Here is a 27,777-nt window from a genome sequence, read left to right as displayed (position 1 = left end):
GACTCTGAGCTGTCATTCAGGCAGAGACTGGGTGAAGATGCTGATGCCTCAGGAATAGATTTAGATTATTATCATGATGGGGATGTGACCATTTCTTGCTCACTCTGATAATGCTGCAGATATTGCAGTGACACACATTATCTTCCCAGCTGCCAACATATCTCAAGAGACAGAGGGGGAAGGGAAAAAGGGAAAAAGTCTAACCCCATAGACACTGTCTTATCCAGAAATTGAAGTTCCCTTCTTCACTTTATTATCTGTCAAATAAGCAAGCAGCCTGACTTTCATGGAAAATTTATCCTGTTCTTGTAGACACTTGTCCATAGAGCTAAAGTGCTAATGATTAAAGGTTAGATTCTGTTCACGCTCTTATGACGGGTAATACTTTATTCGACATTCAGTACCACTGGGCTAAAATGTACTGCAAAGCAAAGTCCTGCTACGAAGGGTAAAGAGCAAGCCGTGTCACCCAGGGCAAACCCTTAGGAAATCAATTTGCCTCACAGGGCCTCCAAAGACGTGTTACTGAGCACCAGAGGGCAGGTCTACTATGTATTTTGCCCACTATAATAGGGCTGTCATCCAATTTAGCTTGAGGTCTCCTTACTGATGCTAAACAAAATAATTCTAGGGGTTGAAACAGCATAGCTGTGTTAATCCTGTGTTGTGCATGGATGAAGATAACTTCTTAGGAAGCTAAATTGCCTCTGAAAAAGTTTCTGCAGCTTCTGCCTGGGGACCCTTGTGCTGCCCAACCCTTGGTGGTGCCCTGGGGATGGGCCAGCTCTGCTGAGGCTGCTGTAGGAGGCACTGATGGTTTTCCTCTTCCACCATAGAGACATGCCTGGAAGACTCATCAAACTAAAATCCATAAGCCATGACTTAAGCATCATGGCTTTCAAGAAGAGGAAATACATAAACAGAAATGAAACTGCCATCGTTGTCTTTAGGGATCTGAGTTTATGAGTCTGTTAGCTTAATGTTTAAAAGATTTTTTTGCAAACATTAGAACTAAAATCATGTTATAAAGAAATCACTGAAAATGGAAACTTTCATCAAATGGTACAACTCCATATGATATCCTTAATTACATATATATATATAATTGATGTCATTATAAAACTTGTGCCATTTGTCAGTTCTCATCAACATACTGAGGCTCCATCATCTAGAATTATAGTCTGACTTGATGAACCTTTGCAGTGCTCGTGGTACACTGAGAAAATGGAGTAAAATCTTTCCTTGCTTTTGTTTCTGCAATCCCCCATACCAGTGACTTCTAACATTTCCTTTTTCATTAATGCCCCTGTGTCCATTCTGAAGGATGTGACGGTCCTTGCACTGATGTAAAGGAAATCTTTGTCTTCATTTCTTTCCCTGCATGGAAGAACTTTTGAACTACCTCTACTCATCAATGTCTACAAATACCTTAAGGGAGGGTATCAAGAGGATGGGGCTGGACTCTTTTCAGTGGTGCTAAGCAACAGGACAAGAGGCAACAGGCGTAAACTGAAACACACAAAGTTCCACATGAATGAAAGGAAAAACTTCTTCACCCTGAGAGTGCCAGAGCACTGGAACAGGTTGCCCAGAGAGGTACAGAGTCTCCTTCTATGGAGATATTCAAAACCTGCCTGGATGCGACCCTGTCTAACATGCTCTAGGTGACCCTGCTTGAGCAGGGAGGTTGGACTAGATGATCTCCAGAGGTCCCTTCCAACTTCAACCATTCTGTGATTATGTGATACCTGTTGGAGAATATTCTAATAAATACACATAAATCTAAAAATAAGGCTGAATAAAAAGAGCTTTTCTATTTCTTTGTGAACCTAACAGAAACATTGCACTGTTATTTTCCTTTGAAACAAAATAATTTGCCTATATGCACAGGATAAAATTGGGAAATGAGTGTTGAAAAGTACATAGTGCCAGTGCTTTTAATTTATGGATGCATGCACTATTATGTCAAAATAAGCAACATCCTTTATGACTTTTAAATGCTCCTACTATTTCAGGTAGGATTCTAGTAAGTGTGAAAAGGGTGACGTTATTTTCATTGCTGCCCCATATCATTAAAGAAAACACAACTCAAAAGCATCTTTCAGCTGCTCTGCTTTCTGGCTTTCTCTCTTTTGCAGTCCTTGTGTGCATTAATAATGAAAGCAGCAGGAAATTCTTTACTTACCACAGAAAAAGAAAAGACAAAACCAAAAACAAACAGAAATGAGAATGAGATAGTAAGAGAAAGACAAAGAGGACTTTGGGATTGCTAAGAGAAGTATAAATGCAGTTTTCCCCTGATATGCTAATGGTAATTCCTAGTTCAGTCTCTAGAACACAAAAGATTAAATGAACTGGGACAAGCAAACTGTTTGTGGATGCTTCTGATGACTCTAATCATCTTTTGATGATTACATTGATAAAGGTAATAGCACTGCTAAGTATTCTTAGACTACTGTGAGACATTTGATTTTGTAGTGCATAATATTTTGTTTAGGAAACTAAAATCATCATGGTCTGTATTAAATGGATGGAAACGTGACTAACTCATGCATTAAAGGCTGCCTCTGTATAGCTTTTGGCAAGCTGAGATTTTACTTATTTTCTGGAAAGCACAAACTAAGTATGCCCACGGTTTGATCTATAGGTCCATATGATCATCACTCCCCTGAATTTCCTACTTGTACTTAGCGATATTGAAAAGTAATACTTTTGGAAGATACAGTGTCTGTTTTTCTGAACACAGTCCAAGAAAACTACCATACCATCATCACAGAAATGTGCTATTGCACAAGAGAAATGTGCTATTGCAGAGCAAGGATTTATACTTTTTATAGATTTAGAGATTTTGTTGTTAGAAGAATGCTAGGTCTCCTAATCTGCACTGCCTCTACCAGCCTGAACTGGCAGAAACAGGACAGTAAGACACCATTATAGAAAAGCGCTTAGCCTGGGAAATACTTCACTGAATATTTTTCATCTAAGACTTGGATCCCTGCTGTGAAGACTCCCTGTGTTATTGAAGGGGAGTGTCTGCATGTGCAACTCCAGAAGACCAACTTATGTTAGTTGTTTCGGGACGGGATGAATTATTCACCTCAATCTGCACATGATGAGCACTCAGAGAACTAGTATAGAAGGAACTTAGAGCCAGAGACATCTGAGACGAAACTCACTCTTCTTCTTCATTAAGAGCTATTAGGGTTCCCTTAAAAGAATATATTTTCTTCATCTAAAATTGTAGTTGTTAAAGACAACTGTGATACAAAGACCTCCCTTCCCTCTTGAAATTTTCTTCTTCACTTACACAGTGGTAAATCTTTTCATGTTAAATGACATCTTAGTTATAAGCATTAGTTCAGAATTCTTCACAATGAAAGGACACTGGAGAAGATCCCAAGATATAGAAAATACATCAGTCCTTCTGTGATTTGATCTAAGTATTAATAACCCACAGTGCTGAAAATACGTCTCGTACTGAGAATTTAAATGTATTTCACTTTCAGTTCTAGCCTTTAGTCTTTGTCATGTCTTTCGCTGTTGGATACAGAATTGTTCAAATTTTAATCAGAACAGTGTCCCTCAGACCTTAGCAGAACTTGAAGTTAGTGTTAAAAGTAGTGTTATTTCCCTTCCATACACTTATTTCTCCTGATATTCTAACCATATCTTTTGTGTTCAAGGTTAAATATATATGTGTGTATATATATATATATAAAACTTCCGTTACTTTAGGATTTTTTTTAATTAGTATTATAGGTGTTTTTCATCATCTTATTTTGCTTTATATGATGTGAGCACACTAGTTGTTGTGTTATGAAATTCCTGTTAAGGAGTTTTGCCCATGGACATACCTAGACAATAAAAGAAAGTTGTATTGAGTTGTATAATTATTGCTTGTTAAAGAGTTAGCAGATTATTTCATATGCCTTGTCCATTGGATCAGCAGCAAATCAGACTTATTCTGCTGATTTTCACCTGTGAATAGATTGATCTGGGGACTGTAGTCTGAAATCACACAGAATGTGATTGATGTCCACAGTGTCTCAGTATATTCCAATCATTAAGATCATTCCAGTACTCAATATCTAGAATCAGCATCCAGCACAGCTGAAGCAGGTTTATTCATTCTTTGTTAAAAAATTAATGAACAATTTTTGCTGAGCCAAAATAGCCCATTGCCATGGAGCCCATTGCTGTGGAGCAAACATGTGGCATGCTTGGTCATCTATAATGGACTTTTATATACTCACTTATTTCTCAATTCCTTGTCCCAAATCTGCTCCCTGGAAATGAAAATCCCTGTGTAGAATAAGATCTGAAATTCAAATTTTCTCTGAAAACCTCTTTAGAGTCAGAGGACACGAGTGTGTGCATGCATGCGTGCGTGCACGTATGTGACTATTTCTAGTTGCGTATGGTTAGTTTGGGGGAATATTCAGAGAAAAATAAAGAATGCCACAGCTGTGTTAATATACTCCATAGCAAGTGTAACAAAATACATCCCACGGAAGGATAAACAGTCACATCTGTAGTAATGATTAGAGATTAGGTCAACAGCGTGAGACATCCAACGTTGAAGCAGCTGCAGTCAACGCTAAGGTGCTTTGTCTATTAAGTAAAACATCCAGAAGTCCTTCCCCCGGGTGATATACAGTAGCTACTATAAGGTGATAACAAAAATACTGGTAGATTGGGGACCCTGTGACATCCATTATTCATTCTACTCCATTGCAAGATCTTCCATTTGGCAATGTGATACATCCTGATGAGTTAAAATCTCCCAGCACAGATATCTGGGGTAAATTGGCATACTGGTCCACAGATGTGCTCTGGGTTAATGCAGCAGAAAGGTCCAAGGTGGCAGATGCAGTCCAAGGCAGGGCAAGAAGAGGAGAAAATTCCTGATTTAACAACAGTCTTCCCATATTCAGTAGCTCATTTCCTGCTAGTGTCACATATGCTCAAGTTAAAGGGAGCTACCGGACGATGATTTTTGACCAGCTTTGAACAGCTCCTCAAGGAAAAAGCTGCAACTTAGCCTTGATATAATGTTATTATTTTCTAACTGTGCAGGGAAAATAAAATTTGGTTACATTGTGAATATCTTTGCTGGAAATGCTTCCAGCAGAGAGAACAGTTGATTACTGGATACCAGTATCAATAAATGCTTGCTTGTAGTCCAAAGCACTATTCATATGCCTCTCTTGGAAATCTATGACTCTGTGAAACGTTTCTACCATGATTTTTATGGGTTTGGCCTGCAGCCATTTTATTATCTTTTCCCATCACGTTCTACCCTGCCAGCTGAATCATCATCTTAGCAAATCTCAGTCTACAGCTGTAAATGAAGAAATTACTCCCAAGAAAATGTGATTATTCATTTCCTACTCTTATAATCTTGTAACGTCTCAAGGTTAAAGATGCTCGCTGTGACAGTGCAGAATTATCTTTGTTTTTCTGCATAGCACTACCTGCTTGTGAATGTTAACTGTAAAAATGTAAAAATGAAAGAGAGTCATGATTTTATAGCTGGAACTACTTGGAAAATTACAAATAAATAAGGCTTGCACATGAAAAGAACAATTATTCAAAACCAAAGTGTTTCGTGAAAATATGTCAAATAATAAAAATTAATAATAATAGTAATAATCAACCTCTGGTGAACTTCAAAGAGGTAGCAGAGAGACTTGCCTAATTTCTGGAGAGATTAGTTGGTGGGTGATGGTTCTAGGGTGTGTTACCTCCTGGCAGCGCCCAGCTATGGGAAGTTGCTGAGGGACATCTCATCTTTACTTTAGATTTTTTTTTTTTTTTTTAATAGGTAGTTATAATCCTCTAGCTTTCTATCTTGGGGGAGTGTTACACCAATCTGGGATCTCAATTTTCATAGGAGTACGGAAATTTCTCACTCGTGAGTACTCGGTTTCCTAGGCTTTGCTAGTTCTAGTTTACATTGTCCCTTGTTTGAGAGAGAAAAAGCTATGTCCCCCCTATGTCTATGCTACAACCGTACTTCCGAATCAGCAGATGACCCAAAGATAGGTATTTGTACCATCTAGTTCAGGTAATTTGATCAATCTGATGTGCTGTGATTCAAAGGACAAAATTTAGGAGCTGATATTATCAATACAGTCAGAGGAGAGCTACTGAAGCAAATGAAATAGAGATGCAGAGCAAAAAAAAAAAAAAAGATTTAGATCACAGAGCACTTAATTATCTGCTTACAAGATCTTGCTCATTTTTACTGATGGAAAATGTTCTCTGAACAGGAATCCTGTTGTTATTGCCGTATTGCTTCACTGCTGAGCCAATATCTGTGTAAGGAAAAAAGAATAACCCAAAAGGCAAACACACACTAATAGGTAAGCACACAGGCATACATTACACACAGAAGTATATACATATAGTGTATTCATGTGCATGAACACATACATCTCTAATTCTATATGTAAATATGCAATCATCTGGATATATAATGTATACATTATATATGTTATATATACTTTTCCATGCAATCAAAATACGTATGTATACACAACTGTTCCACACACATGCACATATTTATATATGTATGCGTATATATACACAGACATTTATGCATGGCATTGAAAATAGCAATCATTCTATAAATGGCTGAACAAAACAGCAACAGAAGCTGAAAGCTTTTCTATTTTGGCAAATATAAAGAGCTGCTAATGGCCCCATCGAACATACTTTGATGAGCAGCAAAGGCCTTTGATGATTCATGTGGGAAATAGAAATTGCGTGTGTGGTGGAAACGATTTACTGCGCCGCACCAAGGGGAAGCACGATAAATCTCTCGTGCTCTCCCGTGGACACCACAGGTGGAGCAATCAGGAGGAACACGTGGCGGTGCAATCATCTTCGCTCTGATATACAGCGGTTGAGTGCCACATCTTCAAAACTCAGGCAGGCTGCGTGAAACCTCGTCCTTTTGGACATGCCTTGGTTTTCTTTGCTGCAGCTGTTCTTCTTTGACCAGGCATGAAGCGCAGGTGTACTGAGAGTTCTTACCTCAGCGCGGCCTACCAAGAGCGTATCACCTTGTGGCTGTCCAAGCAGCTGCAAAATGTTAGTGCTTTGGGTAAACTTTGAGAAAGGTAAATCTTGAAGGGTGCAAGTGCTCACTCCATGAAAAATGTGACTTTTCAGTAAGAGGTTTTACGGAGCACGTTTTCTTCATCTCAGACTTCTGAATTTTATATGCCTGTAGAGTAATTACACCAGTTTTACATGATCCATATGATGTTAAAAAGATGAAACTTTCAGTATCATTTTGGTCACTGAAAATTAAAAGTGACTTAAGCCAGAACAAATAACTTTATTTTGAACTATTTTCACAATAAAATAATACTTATATCTCATAAATAGAAGTGAATTTTAAAATATTATTATTCATCAATAATTAAAAGTCATTAAAAAGCAATATTAGATCTATTTTTTAAAAAACAAGAAAGCTGGAGGAAATAGTTTTGAGTCAAATAAAATACTGTACTTTAGAAACAAATTAAAATAAAAAGAATTAAAATTTGCCATGTGATATCAATCAAAGGATACTTTGAAGCAAAATGTTGTTTCAAAATGAAAAAAAAACAAATATTTTATCAAAGAATAAGAATTAAATATTTCAATTTTTATGTCATTTTGCTTCAGAATAGGCAGGCAAACTGATGTAAATCTCAAAAAATCTGACAATGCAGTTCAGAATCCTTAATCCTGAATTTTAAGTCAAGAAAAAGACTTTGTGAAAAAGAGGTAGCCCATTAAGAAATGTTGTTGTTCAGTGCTTAAGGGTTTAACTCAAGCCTTAGATTTGTATTTTGTAATGAAAATAGAGACACAAATGGGAATCCCTGCTTTGTAGCTACATGTTCATGTTAGTATATTGCATTGTTTTCATAGAAAAAAAAATGTCCTGCTACAACTACAGGATTATACAGAAATTTGTTGGCAGAGAACATAAAGGAGAACATAGTAAAGAAATAAGTATGTTGACTCTCCAATTCCTCCTCTATTTTTGATAAAGGAAGAGAAAAAAATGTTTTGCATAGTTCACAGGATGTCATCTTCCTATGTTCAGCCTTGAAAGACAAAAGTCTTGGAAGACCAAAATGCTGATAAGTATGGAGATGAGGGAGGGCAGTAACTTACCTCTAAGCTTGACAGAAAAGGGAAAGCAATGTTTTAGAGAAGAAGGGCTAGTGGACTCTAGCAGCCTGTTCAAGCAAGCCACCCCCGACGCAGCTCTGAGCTCACGCACCACCCAGCTGGTGCAGACGCTGAACCTGAGGGCTGCCCATTTTCACTCTTGGTCTTTTTGAAGAAGATAAGCTTCTACAGTTCACAGTAATCATTGCTGCCACATGTTTTGGCAATGTCAGATGCGGTCCAGAGCTTCCATCTACCTCGAATTTAAGCAGCATCGCTTAGATAGAAAGTATTAATACCTAACTGAAACCAGACACAATTTTTCAGGGCCCAAATTCAGTTTGTCATAACAACCTGACACAATTCTTATAATCCTATTTTTATTTCGCTGCTTAAGTAAAAAGAATAGGATGCGTTTGTTCGCCAAAAAGCAATTGCAATCCAGTCAGTCAAAGTCTGTTCCTGTAATCAGAGCACTGGATGCACCTCACACTCGCATCGGGTTGCTCTCAGAGCAATCCTGCTGATCTAAGTGGTTTAGTCTGAATTTACACAGGTGTACCTGTGCTCCGAGTGTGGCAGCACATAACTAAGCTTCTGCTTTTGGAGAAAGCTCTCCTGTACAAATAGAAAAGGATACAGAAATGTGAACACAGTGAAACGAGACTGAAGTAGAATGAGATACAGCAGAAAAGGATGTTTGCTTAAAGACAAGAAAATGTCAGTTCCAGGCATCACAGTGAAGGTAAATAGTCACGCTGGCGATTTTGATCTGATACTGAGGCAGTGGCAGCACACCTGCTAAAAACGTCTTCAGCCACAGTTAACTTCTTAGCTACATGGGTCTATGGCAGGCACAAACCATATACTATCGTGGTGGGAGTTTCTTAAACCCTCTCTCAGCAATATCCCACCAGACAGAGAAACAAGTGACTTACACGGTCTGCTGATATGAAGCTGTTTTTGTTTGCTCACAGTCAGTTACAAGTAAAAGGGGAGGTCAGATCTTATTTTTAATACACTGCAGCTTTTGAAACGGGATTCACCTCATCTCACTGTACCAACTAAAACTTAGCTATCTAAGTCAGCTGGCTAGGCTATGCAGACCCTGGAGAAAGCTGTCACATGCAGAAGGGGATTGTGATTCCCACTTGTTGCCATAATCTGATAACTGTTTGATGCTAGAACCATGACGTTTTGAGACAACTCTCAGGCTGCATCTGAGAGATCTGCAGCTCATGCATGCTCATCCTTGGGGCTGCCATCCCTACTCTTGCTATCATAGATACACCAGACTCCTGCTTTATTCCATATTAGTGTTACCGATATGTGGATTAAAAGTATGTGAAGACGAGGCTAGGTAGCATCTGTGCCAATGTAGGACTCAGGTGGCTTGTACTCCGTCTTTTACTATGCTTTCAGGAGATCCTTAAAAACCCATTTCATAGCTCTGTGCCTTAATTTCTTGCCTGAAAGGGAAAAGGAAACAAAAATAAAAACCACCACCAACAAAAGAAAAGCAGGGATTACCACTTATTTCTTGTTTTGTCTTGCTAACTCACATTGCAGGCTTCTGAGAGCAAAGACTACTCATTTGTATAGTAACTAGTATGACTGGGTGCTCTACAAACTATTTGGTTATGGCTAGTAGTAATAAATGTGATGCTTCATGGTCAGCATGGCAAGCTGCCAGAAAAGGAGCAGTTAGATAAACAACGAAAATGGAGGATATCAAAGCAGAACAGATGACCAAGAGTTTTAATTAGATCTGCTTGACTGTGTGGAGTGTTCATTTAAAAAAATCACAATCAAGGACAAAGTCATATATATTACAACAGAAGTAGACCAAGACAAGAAAGATGCCTGTAAGTGAAGGTATGATTTCTTTGTAGGACCTACTTTACCTCTTAGATTGATGAGGTAAATATCTCATCAATGTTGACTTTAATACTTTTTGGGTGATGTGAAACTCAGCCAAAATTTTTGTAGTTGGTGTGTGTGTACAGAGGCATGTAACACAGCGAGGGTTTAAGAGAACTGTAGAGTGCAAAATAAGAACAATATACATTCTTCTTTTATCAAGATAGTACTAACTAGATGAGAATATTTAGTTGTTTTACTGTGGAAAAGAGAAAATGCAACCATTATCTTGTAAAAGAGAAACCTGCTTCTTTTCATGCTCAGTCTGAGTTGCTTGTCTCTGCAAATCCTCACTGGGGGCTGCTGTGCAGGCACACGAATACATAACAACTCCGTAGCATATTTAGGTGTTAGTAAAAATGAATGTCTGTGGAAACCTGTCACAATATGTAACCTAATCCCACCTCTACCTTCAGTCATATGAAGTCTCACAGGAAAATGATATATAATATGGATGCCAATCTTAAATAATCGTTAATCATATAATCTGGCAGTGTATATGGTATGGACCAAAGAAGAAACAGATATTTAGCTGATGTATTTTAGCATTGATCCATTCAAGTGTTCAGTATAAAGTCACATGCCATTTTCTAAATATGCTTCTAAAAGCTTTTGTTTTACTGCCCAAAGGAGGAGGAAAATACAAAAATATAACTGTACTAAACATATATATATATATATATCCTAAGCAATATAGAGAAGAAGAGAAAACTATCCTAAGTAATATAGAGAAGAAGAGATATTCTGAAATAGCTTCAAATGAATCTAGCAGGAGAGCCACCAAAACCATCCCTTCAAATCCCTTACCCCAAAACACCAACAAAGGAAGAAGCAAGATGCTTCTGCATCCATCCCATGCTTTAAAGACCCTCAGTGTAACAACTAACATTAAATAATAGGTATCATGTAGTTTGTGAGGTCCTGCATGAAAGTATTATTTTTCTTTGTTCCTACTATGAAAAAGCAAAACAAAAGAATGTGTTGTTAGAAGGCAAGAGAAAATCTCATTTTCTATATTAAATAAAATATTCAGGGTTTGAGTTTTTGATTGGTATGTAAGGTGTCAACCTCTCCTTGCTGCTGTTTTTTTCAACAGTTGACAGTGTTCTTTGCAGGGAAAAGAAAAAAGAAAAGAAAAAGAAAAAAAAGTATAGTTTAATCTTATCTTAGATAGCTTTTGATTTTCTTAATATCATCTACAGTCTTTGTATTAATGACACTATTTTCAGACAGGTTGCTGATGGGCTGATAAAAAGTATCCTGGACAAATGGTTACATTTCGATATTGATGTGCAAAACAATGAACTGTAAAGAACTCACGGGAAAACCGAGTAACTTTTCTGAAATGTTCAGTCTATAGTTAGAGAAGGAATTTAAGGAATGCATCAAATAGCAAATGTGATTGTCCATTGCTTTGTGCTTCACTGAGTTATTAATATTTCTGCAAAAGAAAAGCAAAAAACTACTACATGAAGATTTTTTTGCTCCTCTATTACCAAGAATAAGTAGCTATTTCTGTTGCAGTCACCAGATTGGCTTATCCTTGGGGTCTGAACTGGGACTATTATTGCACTCAAGGGACTCCAGCATGTCTTCAGAAAGAGAAACTTTACTAGTGGTAACAAAATTCAACTATAATGTGGTATCTAAACAGTTGGACTATTGGTAACATAAGTGAGTTTCTTACTGACAGTGATTTTCTCATTTATAAGTTAAAAAAGCAGTCTAATTTAACAAAAATATAGTCAGTTATACTATTCAAAACAGTAAGCGAAAGTGTACTAACAGAAAAATCATACGTTTCTTTAGGAACTAGCAATATTTGCATAATTTCTTAATATGATGATCTTCCTTTTGAAGAAATACCTTTGTGACTTTAAAGTGAAATTATTATTATTACAACTGATATAGTGGTTCAAAATCAGACCCAAGTGAACCAAAAGTTTCTTTTTTTTCCTAAAGAGAAGCTTCAAGATTTGAGAAATGATTGCTAAGCAGTGTTTTTACTTTTTTAGAGTCACACTTTTTAAAGTTAAGAAGTGCGTGTGTGTATTTGTGTGCGTGTGTACGTTTATATGAATTGTCTTCAGAAATGAAATAGGTTTGAAGTACTGAATTTTTTTGTTTTCTTTTGCAATGCTTCTTTTGGATTTTTTAGTCGTATTATTCAGAAATTTTGAAAGAAGGATAAACCTCACAAGAGCTATCATTTTAATGTCACTTTCAAATTGTTCATTCTGAAAGTATTTTCATTTCAATTTCAACCAAATCCTAGGAGATCTCAAAACAAAAGTATGAAAGTTTTTCATTCTTCATGACACTTCTAGGATGATTTTTCTTAAAATAACAGAAGGTGGAGGAAGATTGATCTCATGATAACTTACACCTGCTTTGTATAACGTTAGAAAAAAATACTAAGTATAGGTCAAGAATTTTCTTCCCTATGTGACGTAACTTTGATTTTCAGTGCTTATAGAAAATATATATAGAAGACAAAAATTGTAAGGGATTGGGATTGTCATTCTGAAAATTGAGATACGAGATGAACTCCTCTCCTTCCAAACATATTTGACTCTAAGTCTTCCAATTAAGTAAAACATTACTCTATATTTGCAGCTTTTAAGATCAGAGCCACTATTTCTGTATTCTTTGCTATTGACTGAGTTTATCTGGAAATCTGTATAGACATAACGATGCCTAAGAGGCGGTGGAGAGTGCTCGAAGCCATCAGATCAAGCAATTCCTCAAAGTTCACAGAGGTAGCTCTGCCAGGTAGGAACTGGACTCTTCCTCATGAACAGTGCTCGAAAAGCTTAGCCCAGAGGGCCAGGCTTCCTGTAATCTCCAACAGCAAAACATCCTCTGTTTCTTTCTTTCTTTTTTTTTTTTTTTTTTTTAATAGGTTTGGGTATTTTTGTTTTGAAACGATTGCTTTTCTTTATCAGACTTACTTGGCATCCAAATTCTGCCAGCTGCATCGTGTCTTCTCTGGGCACACATCAAAAGCTAGTTTGGATGCCACCTGTCTGATTACTCGTCTAGTGATGCCAGCTCTTGCTTGAATGTGCCATGGACGGAACAAAGAATAACAATATATATTCTGTTTTTCTAAAAAGTGAAGCGAAGTTGAAAAAGTGCTGATATTTAAAGGAGCCCTGAACAGAACTGAATATGTCCTGTCACCATACAAATGTCTATATAGAATATAGATGCTAGTAATATATGCTGATTGACCACATCAAAATTTCTCATACCCTTAAATACGATTTTCTGTAATAATTTACTTTATTTCTCAGTGATAGAATTTTCTATCTCTATATCAAAAAATGTCTGTGCATATATATGTAATGTATTTGTGTTTTTTATATACATATATTTTTATATAAGTTAGATCTTATATATGAGATATTGGATCATCTATAGCTATGGTAACGTTTTTTGAAAAATTCTTATATGCTTTCTGAATGGAGCTATTTACACTCTCATTAGATAAAAATGAAGAGACACAGGAAATTCTATAATAAAGTTCTACCTATCCATGAATAGATGCTTAAAATAAGCAGTTGACTTTAACTCTAGAAATCCCTCTGAAGTATAAAAGGTCTGGTCACTAGCTCAGATGTAGGTGTCAGATCCCTACACTGCAGGTGTAAAATTAAACCCAGAGTATGAACAATTAAACCCCTAGCTTCTGATTAAGCATCTTGATAATGAGTTCATCAGTGGGGTATGTAGCTGAAAGACGTGACTCAGATGGACAGCCGAGTACGGAAAGGCAGAGGACAAGACCTCTTAAAGGATGGTCGAACAGTCTTAGTCTATCTTCCTTTACCGTCATTTAATGCTGTTTGGGGAACATAGCTGAATTAGAGGTGGGATCAGCTGTGATATTTTCAGAGACTCTGTTTTCTGAACACCAAACAGTTTTAGAAGTACTTTACTTTCTTTTTGTTCGTTTTGCTTTGTTCTGTTTCAATTTTGAACGATATATAGCCATTTTTTTCTATCAGGCTGTCATGACATGTAGGAAGAAAATTGAGTAAATGTAAATAACAGTAGACAGAGGGAAGTTCAACCAAGTTTTGAATTTCACAAACTGTTTCATTTAGGTTTGGCTAAGGTTGATGCCTGGGGAGGGAAGTTTGTTCCTCTTAAATTAATGACATTTTTTTGCTAGGAGAGGAATGAGCTTTAAACCTTTTTTAATGAGAGATGCATATATCATTTGATATGCATGTGGGTAGGGACAATTTACCCACTAATTATATGGAGAATGGAAATCAATTAATTATTCAAGCAGGTTTTTTTAAGAGTTAATCAACCACTGCCGATGGCTCTTAACTGCAGTGACTTTAATGTCTGTCACTGTCACAGCTTATACATGTTCCTGATAATTGAAAATTATGACTGACTCTTTTACACTATACAATTTAAGTTAGGCCTATGTGAAATGCAGTGGAGTATCACATGAGAGTTTACTTGAAATAATCCTGGATGGAAGTATGAAGTAATTAAGCAACTTGCCTTTAGTTTCTCTTACAGGAAGCTGATTACTCAAAGTTCTTTTCAGTATTTACAGGAGCAGTAGGTAAGAACAAAATTCTGTACTACCTGTCAGTCTTCTTGCATTATCAGCTCTTTAGGATGAGAAGATTTGCTTGCAGCGTACATTTATAAAAGAGCTTAGACATCCAACTCATACCACAGATTGCTATCGGTCGACCATTAACTATATATAAAGTCCCAGTATAAGGTCCATTATCAATATGGTCAAACAAAATTATTATAAGGATTTATTATGGTCTATGAGAGATTTTTGAGGGATTAAAGTATTATTTGGGTTTAAAAACATTGGAAAATAATTCTAAATATTACCAGCATAATAGAACTACAAATGTATAAGTTCATTGAGTTCAAAGTGTGTTTTGATTCCTTTATTTCTCAAAGCATGCTCCTTATTATTCTGCATTAGCCCTGGCCTTAAATATAATTTATTTAAGTAGGATAGCAATATAAATTATTCTTTAATGTTCCCCGACGCTGATACACTTGGCATCACTTAGACAGCTGGTGCACTGCAATCACTGTATATTGCTGTAATCTTAATCATCTCATTGTTACCTTGGATTTCTCTGATCTGTTCCCTGGAGCTCCCTATTTCACCGCTTCACATAGCACTCAGCTATAAAATCTCGAAGGCAGGGACTACCACTTCTTCATGGCTATGAACTGTCCCTCACACCATAGATCAGTGATCCCCCATTTTGACATAGGTGCAAGCCAGCACAAAAGTACTAAAGGTATTATGATAACAGCTGTTGCTATGTTTTTCTACATTAAATGATTAACTGCTGTTTGAGGACAGAGTCGTAAGCCGGGTGACCGAGGAGCCCGTTCGTGCTAAACCCTGAGAGCCGTGTTGTACGTACACGCTGGCTGGAGCCGTGCGGCAGATTCATGCAGCCGGCCAGCCTCAGAGCAGCCGCTTTCTCACAGCTGCTGGTGATATATTTATTTCTGAGGGCATTGTTAGAAAACATCAATATTTCTCTTGAATAGCGTGATCGTAACACAGCCCCAGTGCACAAGGTGGTCTGACAAAGCCCGTGGGTCTCGGAAGCAATCAAAAGTAGAGAAGGTCGAAAGAAACAGAGAAGAATAGACGGTGTCAATTAAAAACCTCTTTGGAAATTCCAAGAGAAAATCAGATTAACCAAGGCTTTTACAAGAAAGGACAAAGATACTGGCTTTCTTAGAAAGCTGATTCAAATCTTCGTCACATTATCTTTTTCCCTCCAATTTTAACTATTACTGTTTGCTCATGAAAAAATAATTATTTTTGAGGCAATGAAATGATCTTGGTGAAATATATATATATGTTTTTATATATATATATAATTTTTCTTACTGAAAGAGGATCCATAGTCTGTAAAGCAAAAAGGGACACTTACTTAACACCTACTATTTCACTCCACGGCCCAAAAACTTGTGCTTGGTTAAAGGAGATCTTTCAGAAAATCATCCAGTTCTCATTTGCAGACAAAAAAGCCAGGGAACGTCCCTCATTTCCATGGTATCTTGTTCTGATGGTAATAGTATTTCTTATTATTATAAAGTTAACTTATCTCTCACTCTAAATTTGCCCGGATTCAAGTCTAGCTGTTGGTTCTTGCTATCACTTTCTTAACCAGACTGAGTTAGTTTTTGCTAGTTGTCATTTTATCCTGTAAATATACCTCTAAACAACATAACTCTCAATCTCCATTTGTTGTTCCACCTTGAATAAGCTCTTTAAGTTTCTCCACGTGAAACATTTTGTTGTTTTTCACCAGGTTTAGCTCAACTGGCTAGAGCGTGGTGCTGCTAATGCCAAGGTCGTGGGTTCAGTCCCCGTATGGGCTATGCTGAGGGTTGGACTAGATGACCCCCAGAGGTCCCTTCCAACCTTTCCATTCTATGATTATTTATTTATATTTATTTATGGTCAACTTACCCTTCAGACTTGGGTATACTGTTGCAAGTCTAATCAGTCCCTCAGTCTTTTACACAATGAAAAATGCCTCTAGAGATTCAAATACTGTTTTCTTATTCCTATACTCAAGATCATAAATACACCTTTTAGTATAACATCGATTCAACTTCCATTGCTATCTTAAAATGGAGAAGCTTCCTTTCCAAGACCTTAGGTCAATTTTTTAACTACATGCCTTATAAATGAAAGAGGGCTTTCATTTCTCTTCAGAGTGAGTTCCTATGAACTTTCTGATGGGTCTTTGGGATATTTTTCTTCCTTTCCAGCTAAGATGACCAGCCAGCTCTTGCTGGGAGGTTCATTTATGGAGTCAGTGAACAGAAGTGGTATTAAGTGGCATATAAAAAAGAATTTTATTTTCCCCGAAACATAAGCGAGAATATTTGCCAAAATCATAAAGAGTCCTACAGCGATATATGATAAAACAATGTAAATGATGCTCTTATTCATACTTCTTAAGGATGGTAAAGACAGGACTTTGTCTTAATTCTTTCATATTAGATGATTCTGAGATACAGAGAATGATAGTCAATATCACACCGAAGAGATATAAGAGATCTTATACCTCTTCAGCATTATTTTTCAACATCTCCCTTTTCTTTGTCAAACGTTTTTAGATTCAATATTAACAATAAGCAATAATACTAGAGAAATCAATTCATACTGCAATATTCAGCCTCAAAAGAACTATGACACATTTTTCCTAGTTGTAACACTTGAACTCTTTTCTGAGTAACTGCTTTCAGTGATAAAGTCTCTCTCATCTGTAAATAAATTCTGTATTCCTTCTCCTACACAATAAGTTGTCCTATAACTGTAAGATATATGATAAATTATCTTTTTTTTTTTTTTTTTTTTTTTTTTTGAATGTGTTTAGTTTACTAGACAATTCCACTCAATCTGTTCTGGATAGACTCTTCATAAATGGTAAAAGTGGTAAATTGAAACACTTAGGTGAATTTTGTGTCACTGGCAGTTGTGATGCTATATTTGTTCCCAAAGCCATGTGCAGATGCTGAACAGTCCCTTTCCCCATCCCTTTTTTTACAATGCCCATTTTTACAACAACAGATGAGTGAAGGAAAATGTGTTCCCGAATTAGATAGACTTCAAGGAGAACAACAATAATTAAAAATGACCCAGAAATTTATCAGAAAGGAAGAGACAGAAAGGATTGCTTACCGAATGAAAAGGGGGTCTAGGAAACAGATAAAAATGTATACCTATGATTAAAAATGTAAAATAGAACATGATTCAGAAAAGGTAGATAGAGAAGCTCTGTTCCATGGACCTTTTAACATGAGGAAGACATCTGATGATGTTACAAAATAACAATTTCAAAACTGGTTAAAAAAAAAAAAAAGAACTAGATTGTAGAGTTTTTTGGCATGAGATTTACGTGGGTAGGTTAATCTATTCTCACCTGGTGAAAAATGTCACCACCTTCCTTTGAAGAAGCTGGAACTCATCGCATTTAAGAGACAAGTTGACAGAAACATCATGGTTCTTGGGATTGTCCCATTATAGCAATTTCTGTGTCTCCAAAATTTGTGTCAGGGACATGAAATTCAGGATCAATTAATGGTAGTAGTTTTTACAACTTATCTAGAATTTAACTACTCATATATCTTTTCTGTTGTCAGCAAAATTATGCTTTGAATTTTATTATAAAGCACAGAAAGTGATAACAAACCTCCTAAAAGAACTCAGAATATTTCATATTTTCAGATATGTGACAAGACATCTTCTTTCCACTGTAAAAGAGGAACATATATTTCTTCTGTACTTTCTTTTTTCTCTTCCAGAGGGAGCATTTAATTTCAATGATAAATTGATCAAATGAATGTTATTGAATGGAGCAAGGATTCAATATATAGTTCCTAATTTATCAATATAAAACATTTTTATGAGCACAGAAACAAAACTTTCTGTTAGCTCTGCTTCCCTATTTTCTCAGTTACTAAAAAGCTAGGGTAGGGCTGTCCTTCACTATTGTTGAAACAAAGTTAAGAAGCATTACTTACTATTCTATATTTTCCATACTTGCTGGATATTAATTTATAGGATGTTGTAAATACATATTGCACCATTTCAATCTGTTTTGTATCATTTGCTTTTGTACTTTATTGCAGTAAGAAAGTGACTACTAATATATTCATTTTGTACTAATACCTGGAAACAGTCAATCATATAATTCAGTCGTTACACACTGTAATAAATATCAATGCAATTTTAAAAGTGAAGAAATAAATCTGTCTGACTAATATTTCTCTAAGATATGTAGAAATTTCTAGTGTCAGTATGAGTATCTCCAACCTGACTGAAATCTATCATTATTGGATGAGTGGGCAATCGGAAATGTTATGCAAATATGACCTTCAAGAAAGTCGAGATAGAAAAAAAAAAAAAAAGAATAAAAGAAAGAAAATATCATCTTTCCAAAACTATCTTGTAAATGCTCCGTATTTCTAAATAAAGGAATTATATGCATTAAGACCTTAAGTTTAATCATCAAAACAATCTGTTTGTATCCTTTTTAACATAAAAGGTGTCCTGTCAAATGTCTTTCTGAACTTGTACTTTAGATTCTGAGAAGAAACCAAGTAACTTCAGAATTTCTAAGGCACAAACAGTACAACTTCATCTCTAAGGACGGCATTTTGCAATCTGTATGACTCAAAGATGGATACTTCAGTAGAATAGTCTAGCCTGTGAGAGTATTTTTATTTTATTTTATTTAATGTCTGCACAAATTGCACATTGCTTCCCAAGTTTCTGTAACTTGCAAACTCCATGCTAGAATAGCTGAAGACAGAATGTTCCCGCTCAAGAAAATATATAAAATGTACAAGATGAGCATTGAATTAAGTACATTCCTACATTCCTAGCAATTTTCAGGAATGTGACTCATCTGCAAGTTATAAGGCACCTGTAGTAACTGCTGCTGTTGGCAAAATCCATTAAAGCTCTGTATTGGGTTTTATGTTCATGCACAATATAGAACGGATATGAGAGTTACTGAGCTCCATTCATCCACCTCTTTAGAAAAACTAAACATTTTTATCTCAGTTCTGTCTCATATGTACCAATCCAGAATTTGAAAGTAATAAAGAATATCCTTTACGAAGATGATCAGTGCCTGAAGCCTCAGACCTGGTTACTTCTTTCTTTGGGCTGTGGGCAAATGATTAAGCTTCTGACGAAGGCCTGACCTGAGGTTAAGCTAACTGAACAGGCTGGGGAAAACTGCTGAATTTGGAAGGAGAAATTGCCAGACGTGACCACTAACTGACAAAGAAGAAGCTGACAAATGTTGAGGACGATATTCTGAAGACTGGGTGGGCTTCATAGGTGGTTAACAGCTGCTTCCACAAACAGTATCCAGACTTTATAGATAATTGAAAGGGAGTTTGGGGGATATTTTGGGGAGTGCAATCTTGCAGGCCAACAATACTGAGGTAACAATCTCAGTAATACTACATAAAGCCAACAAAAAGATATCGGAAAGACCAGGTTTGAGTATGGATGTAGCAAATTTGTGTCTGATAGGAAAACAAGTAACTAGGGCAGGTTATTCACTTGGGAAGAGACTGAGGTAGAGAGAAAGGAAGGTATTAGGACTTCAAGAAATGGGAAAGGGGGTAATAAGGTATGCAAATCACGTGATCAGTGTTGTTCAGGGGTACCCATTGGGCAGCCCTGCGCCTGGTCCCAGCAGTAGAAGTAGGGCAATAAATTAAGCTCATTGTTATTACTACACCACATGAGTCAAATGTGTTTTTTGCAGTCAGGGGACTGAACAAGATGTTTTCCCTGACCAGTAAGACAACACCTGGCTGGACAGACTGAGCATGCTGGTGTCATTGTGTTGGTGTCCACTGCAGGTCTGATTGTTTTGGCAACTGCCCATCTCTTCCTGGCATTCTTATTTTCTTTATCACACAGAATATCACACAGAATCGGTAAGTTTGGAAGGGACCCCTGGAAATCATCTAGTCCAACCTCCCAAAGATTTCCTGGTGCTGGTTCCACTGGGGCTTGAACCCAGGACCTTCTGCACGTAAAGCAGATGTGATAACCACTACTATGGAATTCCCCTCTATCCTGTAAGTCCAGCAAAGTTAATTAACATTGAATAATGAGCCATATTAAATTTAACTATCTAAGCTAACTTAGGTGTGTCTTTCCTCTATAATCAATAAAATAAAATGGGAACCAAATATCAATTTATCTAAGATGGGTGTATAATGTAGGCATGATGACTCATCAACTGAAGATGTTTGCTTCAATGCACATACCTCAATGTATGGACTCAAAGTTAATCGGGATGAATATAGGGTCTTTTTATATGTATATGAGAAGATGTATATATATACATACACGTAAATAATATTATCTTTCTGATCTCTCTATTCATATCGTAGCTACCTCTTCTTTTTTATGATTTAAAATATATTAATTCTACTTTTCGTTGTGAGTATAATGACAGTATTCATAGAAGATCACTGTCAAGTTAAGAATTCTTTTCTGTCAGACCTTGTGTAAGAATAGATTTCACTACATATATATTACCATTAGGCTTGTGTTTTCCATCACCTTTCAGGTTGTAACATCGACCAGCAAGGCGTTAAGCTCAAGCAAGATATTAAGCTCAAACTGTAGCTACTGTTCAGTTTGACCCCAGATGCTCTGCTGAAGATTGAGTGTAGGGTTTCTTTCCTTTCTGACTGTCCCCAACCACTCTTTACACAGTGAGTTATAAACCACCATCAAGGTACTTGTCTTGAGACTGGAAAGTCTGCTACCTACAGCGCAAGAGCTCTAGCAAGACTAGAAGCTTGTCTGCAGCGTTTTATTTGCTCTCGTGTATGAAGCTTGGAGGGAGACAGAAATAACCCAAAGACAGGTTCTTAGGATGGCTCCACTTGCTTCTTGTAAAAGTGCTTTGGGTAAATTCTGTGGGTTCTTTACAGGAATAAATAAACAATGTAGAAACACCTTTTCCAGCTTAAAGATGAGGTACGAATGACACAGACAGCTCAGGTATTTACAGCAGTGGAGACTGACTTCCAAGTTGACTCAAAATATTATTGCAAATATGCATTTTAATTTTCACCCAATGAAGAGGAAGCAGAGATCAGACCACCTCTCATCTCTGTTTGGTCTTGGCACAGTGTATTCCTGCATTCATTTTCTTTAGGGAAGATTAAAAAAATATGGCATATTAAGATATGTGAAGCTGCAAGTGTTTTGAATGACTCTGCTGAAATAAAAGTTCTTTATTCTAGTTGGCTTTCACCTCCTGACCCCCCAAAAAAGAAACCCTCACCCCTCATCAATACATTATTTCATGTGCTGACCATGATTTCTGGACCACCAACAATATAATCAAGGATATGCACAATTTTTAAAAATTTGGTAATTTTCCTACTGCAGTTTTACTAGTAATAAACCTTTCATCTAGAATATGATTCACAGAAGGTGATAATAACCTAACCTTTACTCCAGCGACATTTAAAGTGAGCCCTGGTACAAATATGGGAAGAAGAGGATCACTCGATAATAAAATAAACCTTTGTGTTTCTTTTACCATGCTCTATTGTGCTGTCCTTGGACTCTACCAGTAGTCTAAAAATTCTTGCTGAATCAAGGAAAACTTAGGGAGACAAAGGTTAATGAATATATTATAATATTATGGAAATGTAATACTATGTCACTGTGACTTTGAACTCTTAGAAAAAGAGAAGCATTACTGAGGTGGATATGAATATGTATGTGCACATAGAGGTTTACCTTTAGCCATGTGATCATAAAAATTTCCTGAAAATTGCGCTTCCACATTGTGAAACTTATATATAAGCATAATGAAATGCTTTGAAGTGGATTATTAGAGAAATATGCATGTTCTGTGGCCTGAATTGGCTTTTTTTTCTATCCTAAATTATTGTTAGAAATTATCTAAAAAAAGGTCCAAACCCCAAACCTTTTACACCCTAAAATGCTTAGTACTTGTTGAAAGAGCCAGAGCATGTCCTGACCCTGTAGAGCATCTCCGAGTGCAAGTAACATCAGAGAAGTGCAATGAAATGGAAAAAATAAAATAATAGATTTGTGAAGTTTTTTTCTGGCTTTCCATGGACCAGAATTCCAAATCGATGTTACTGAAGAGAATTCTGTTACCTGTCACATCACAGTCCTGCTTTTGCGTACTGTTCATGAAATATTGAAGACTAACACAACTCACCAGTGTTTATTGGCATGGCTGTTCCATTTGCTGAAAACATGAATATTTACAGCCAATGCATGGCTAGCGCTATGACAAGGCACATCTCCAAAGCAATAGAGTTGTGCATTTTGAAGAGACAGGACTGTCTTCCCAACAGATATTGTATCTTTAGATATCCCCAGTCACAGCGATACTGAAAGCTGTGCAAATCTTGAATCCTGACACTGGAAGATACCCCTTCAAAGAAAACAGCTTTGAGTTTGGGAACTCACCTGCAGAACCTGAATATTTTTTAGACTATAATATATGAGCTTTGGTCGTCGAAACAACATGGATAATGTATATACATGAAAGTTAATTACTAGGCAGTGGGCTACATTCTCTGGCAATTGGAACATTTGTTCGTTATTTCTATTCATTAACTCATTCGTTACTTCTATTATGACAACACACAGAGTCTCCACTTGAGATCAGCTCCATGCAAGGCAATGTTCAGGCATGATAATAGCCTGCTTCAGAGAGTTTTCAATTAAAGAATTAGATAGTCAAGCAGAAAATTAAGATCCTTAAAACCGCACTTTTCTTAAAATGGTACCACCCTTAAAATTGCACTAATCTTCATCTAATACTGGAAATATTTCATTATTTTTTACTCTTATCATTTTTTGTTTGTTTGTTTCTTCTTTTCTATTTTTATTCAAGGTTCTCTCAGAATGTTGTTTCTAGGAGACACTTAGAATTTTCAGTTCTGAGCCTACTATGGATGCTGGTCACTGAGGTGACTCAGCCTCAAAATAAATTCTCGGTTCAGTTACCAGAAGTGGAATTCTGGTGGTGTTAAGACCCTTTGGGGTGTTTAAAACATCTACATGGAGCAGGCAGATAAAATTCAGTACCTGCAGACCTGCAGAAGAATTATGTCCTTCTGCAGCAGCTGCTGGAAGCCAGGCGGGATACCTATAGCATTTTAAAAGGTGTTGGACACATATCTTTAAGCAGCTGAATGCTGATCTTCCTGTCTACATGTGTCTCGGTCATTCTACTATCAGTAGAGCTTGGTGAGCTATTCAGAACATCCAAAGGTGGACACATGTGCTAAATGGTTAGGTATCCTAGCCTCAAACTGAATCCCTGCCTTTGTGTCTCGTCCCACAGACCTTGTCACACCTACCAGACTGGGTCTTCTTTATGAATGAGTAGGGTACTTAAAACACTGTTTTAGGATTGAGCAGATCAGTGTTTTATTCCCTTCACTTTATAGATTCAAACCAATATCACTCCCCATCCTGAGGCATGTTCTCGCTAACAGCCTACAAAGACATCTGCCGTAAGATCTGAGAAGGAAGAAAGGGATGTGATCACCCTCTTGTTTAATTTATAATGTTGTAGAGAAAATAATGAATGAGATATTGAGAAAAGGAATATACCTTGACTCTGTATCCAAATGATTCAGCTTCCAAGCAGAAGAAAAACTGCTCTGACTTCTCTTCTGGGAACTACTCTAGCTTGTATAACTCAGCTACATGATAGAATATAAATAATTATTTTGTAAAGCTTATGAACATGCCTGGTTTTCTAAGAATTTCTGCCTGTTATTTTTATATTAACATTTAACACCCAAGATGTTCTCTACACCACACAGCACACTCGCTTCCCTCCTACATCCACTCTTCTCCTGTTAGGCAAGAGGCAGCATCCTTTGCAGAGATGTTTCAAAGCTGTGTATATGACCAGATTTTTAAATATGTATTTATTACCTCGCCAGGAGGCCAAATCAAAGAAATCCAGAGTCATTCTTCTGACTTTCTACCAAGAATGTGCATCAATTTTGGCCTCTTCTTTTTACTCATATGCTCATTTTCATTAAACTTACTATATGGCTGATGTCAATGAATGAGCCTAAAAAAGGAGACACTGACAGATAGTTCATAGTCTTTGTTACTTTAAAAATGATCATACAAACAACAACAACAACAATAATAATAAATAGGCTAAAAACTATTCTGGGTCATTTTCTGGTAGAGATTAAACCTTCATACCTTCCATATTCATTAGTGCTTTAACCTCTTAGTGAAAGAGAAATTTATGTCACTTCTTTCCACTCCCTCCAAGTTAATTTCTGCAAAACCACATAGCAGTACCTGAAGGACTGAAGAATGCTCTGTGTTAGGAAAGTTTAAAAGCCAATGGCTAGGAGAGATTCCTGGCAACTGAGGAGGTTAAATCTGAAACCCCTTGAGAAGAGCCAGGAGCTAAATCAGAGTGCTCTAACCACTCAAGTGTTAGAAAAATATATGGGTGTTCTTGCTGCCTTCTTAGAGAGCAAAAATTGAAAAGGAGAAGCAGATGATACCCTTTCTGTACAATCTGTCCCCTCAGAGTCAGTTTTAGATGTTAGCAGAATATTTCTGTATGATTAAATCCCTGAAGTAATTTAAAAGAGGAAAACCTATTTTCTGGATCCTTATAAGGTTAGTGGCATACAGCTCTGCCGAAATCAGAGATTCTTGGCACTTGCACAGATGTAATTCAACACCTGGAAAACTTTCAACTCCTGGAGGTGAATTTTAAATTCTGTCATAGCAGAATTAAAATTTGGGAGCTAGACTGTAGAAACTAAATCCAACATTATTTCCTCATCTTGTTTGATTGTTTTTGTATTTGATCCCAAGATCACAAGTCTCATGGTTAGGTAAATTGAAGTCATGTTATTTTTACAGTTCTAAGCTTATCCATGGTACTGGGAATAATTTTATCTTGAAAATATCCACCAACAAATGGATTTTTCCAAGAAAGACGAGGTGTAAATTATTTATGTCCATACAGCCTAATCAAGATGAGGAATTTGTTGATCCACCCCAGTGAGTTACACTCCCTTATCTTGTACCTGTCATCGATTAGCCTCTCTGATGATGATTTAGGCAATTTAATCGTCTAGTCCTTTAGCTACGGGTCTGATCCAGAGGGCTAAGGTTGTTCGTCCGATTATTTTGAAAACCTATTCCTTTTTGATGAGGTTCAGTGAGATGAAGTTCCTGTGTGGATCCACATTGCTCTGTGAGCTCGCCGCTTCCACTTGCCAGATGTGACCTGGCAGATGTTCACTGCCTTGGGAACTGACTGAAGTAGCAGATGAAGAGTGCCCGTGGCAGCATGTCAGCTCAAGGGGGGGGGGGGGGGGAGAAAAAAAGTGAGGAAAAAAGAAAAAAAAAGAGAAACAACTTGGAAAACACTAACAAATCTAGAACACAATCACTTTGAATGTGTTTCTATTCTAGTTCATAGGAAAATGAATAAACAGACATATTGTAAGGGAAGAGAGACCTAAACAAATTAGGTTTGATATCCCCTAGTCAGATATTTTCTGGAACATTTTATTGTTATTATTGTGAATTCAGATATGAATGTTTTATAGAGGAAAAAAATCTGTTAAGAGTGGTCTAGAAATAAGTATAATAGAGTTCGAGTCTGTATATACCATATATATGAAAGAAGGCTCCTAAAAAATATTCAAGGGTTCTAGTTCTTGTTATAAATTCTCAGCATTGGCCTATATTTGTTCTTGATGATGTCAATAAACTTACTAATACTGTGGCTAAGTTGATTCTGTTGTCTAAAAGCTTGTATAAATGTAGGTGGAAGGATCACATATTTTAAAAAGTCATATTTTTGCCTAAGTAGCACAGTGCCTTATGAGAAGGAAAAACTCCAGAGAAGTCAAATGTGTAAACTTCCAGGCAAAACAGATAAGAAAAATGTTTTCCAACATTTGTGGGATATAATCAACTCTCTTTAATTTACAGTGCAGTCAGCAGTATAGACCAATAGCTTAGCTAGACTAGACATGGCATGAATTAATTTCTCATGTAAGAGGTAGCGTCTGGAGATATGCACATATTGAAAACAGCAAATTCACTGACCTAGCAATCCAATAACTTTTAAATTTGTGTTCATTAGACAGTTTCTTTTTTGTTTATTTGTTTCATTTGGACGGTTGATGATTGTTTCTTTGTAAGATGAGAAACTTCTTTCTAAATGTGAAAGGAAGAGAAGTGTGTTCTAGGAAGTAAGGAATAAGATTGGAATCCAAAACTCCTGATTTTTGTAATCAAGAATAAACACCAAAGTCCAAATAACCTTCTCACACTGGGAATTCAAACTGGGACTTCTCACACAGGGAGTAAGACAGTTATTTGGTTTCCTTATAGCCATATGCCTTGACATAACTGTAAAGGGAAATTTATACTACCTTCCTTAATTCTCTTCCACAAGAGCCTTCAGCAAAGAAAGTTGGAATTGAATTTGCCACCATGGTTTCTTCTCCTTGAACCTCAGAGAGATGGTTCTTTGGAAGTAAAACCTATTAAAAGAAAATGAACAGAAAGATGCTTGTGAGTTCTTTATTTTAGAAATGCATCGAGTCAAAGGCTGCTGTAATTTGCAGGGATACTTTGGAGGAAATAATACTACACGCTGACACTTTTTTTGTATCTTTTTCTGAGCATCAAATATTGCCTATTGCCCATACATGGGGTGACTATGTTATGTTCTTCTCCTGTATTCTCCAGGTTTTGGACAAGATAGGGATGCATGTAAGAGAAAATAAATGTCTCAATCTAAATCCACAATGATAGAGTTTTTTTTTTTCTTTTGAAAGATATGTCAGTGTTTGAACTATATTTTTTGCCATGTTTATGAAACAACTTCAACCTGTTCACAGTTTAGAAACAGAGACTGACATTGTGGTTGTTGAACTAAGGTCAGATGTCAATTTAACTCAGTGTTACTTCAGAAAAATGTAATTAGTGGTAATTGCAGTAGGCAAAAAGATGCACTGTTTGTAGAAAGTTATGTGCATAATACTATACAGAAACACAGAACCACGGAAGGGTTGAGGTTGGAAACGGCCTCTGGAGATCATCTAGTC

Source organism: Rhea pennata, chromosome 2 (assembly GCF_028389875.1).
Source record: "Rhea pennata isolate bPtePen1 chromosome 2, bPtePen1.pri, whole genome shotgun sequence".
Lineage (NCBI taxonomy): Eukaryota > Metazoa > Chordata > Aves > Rheiformes > Rheidae > Rhea > Rhea pennata.
This window is presented reverse-complemented; position numbering follows the sequence as displayed.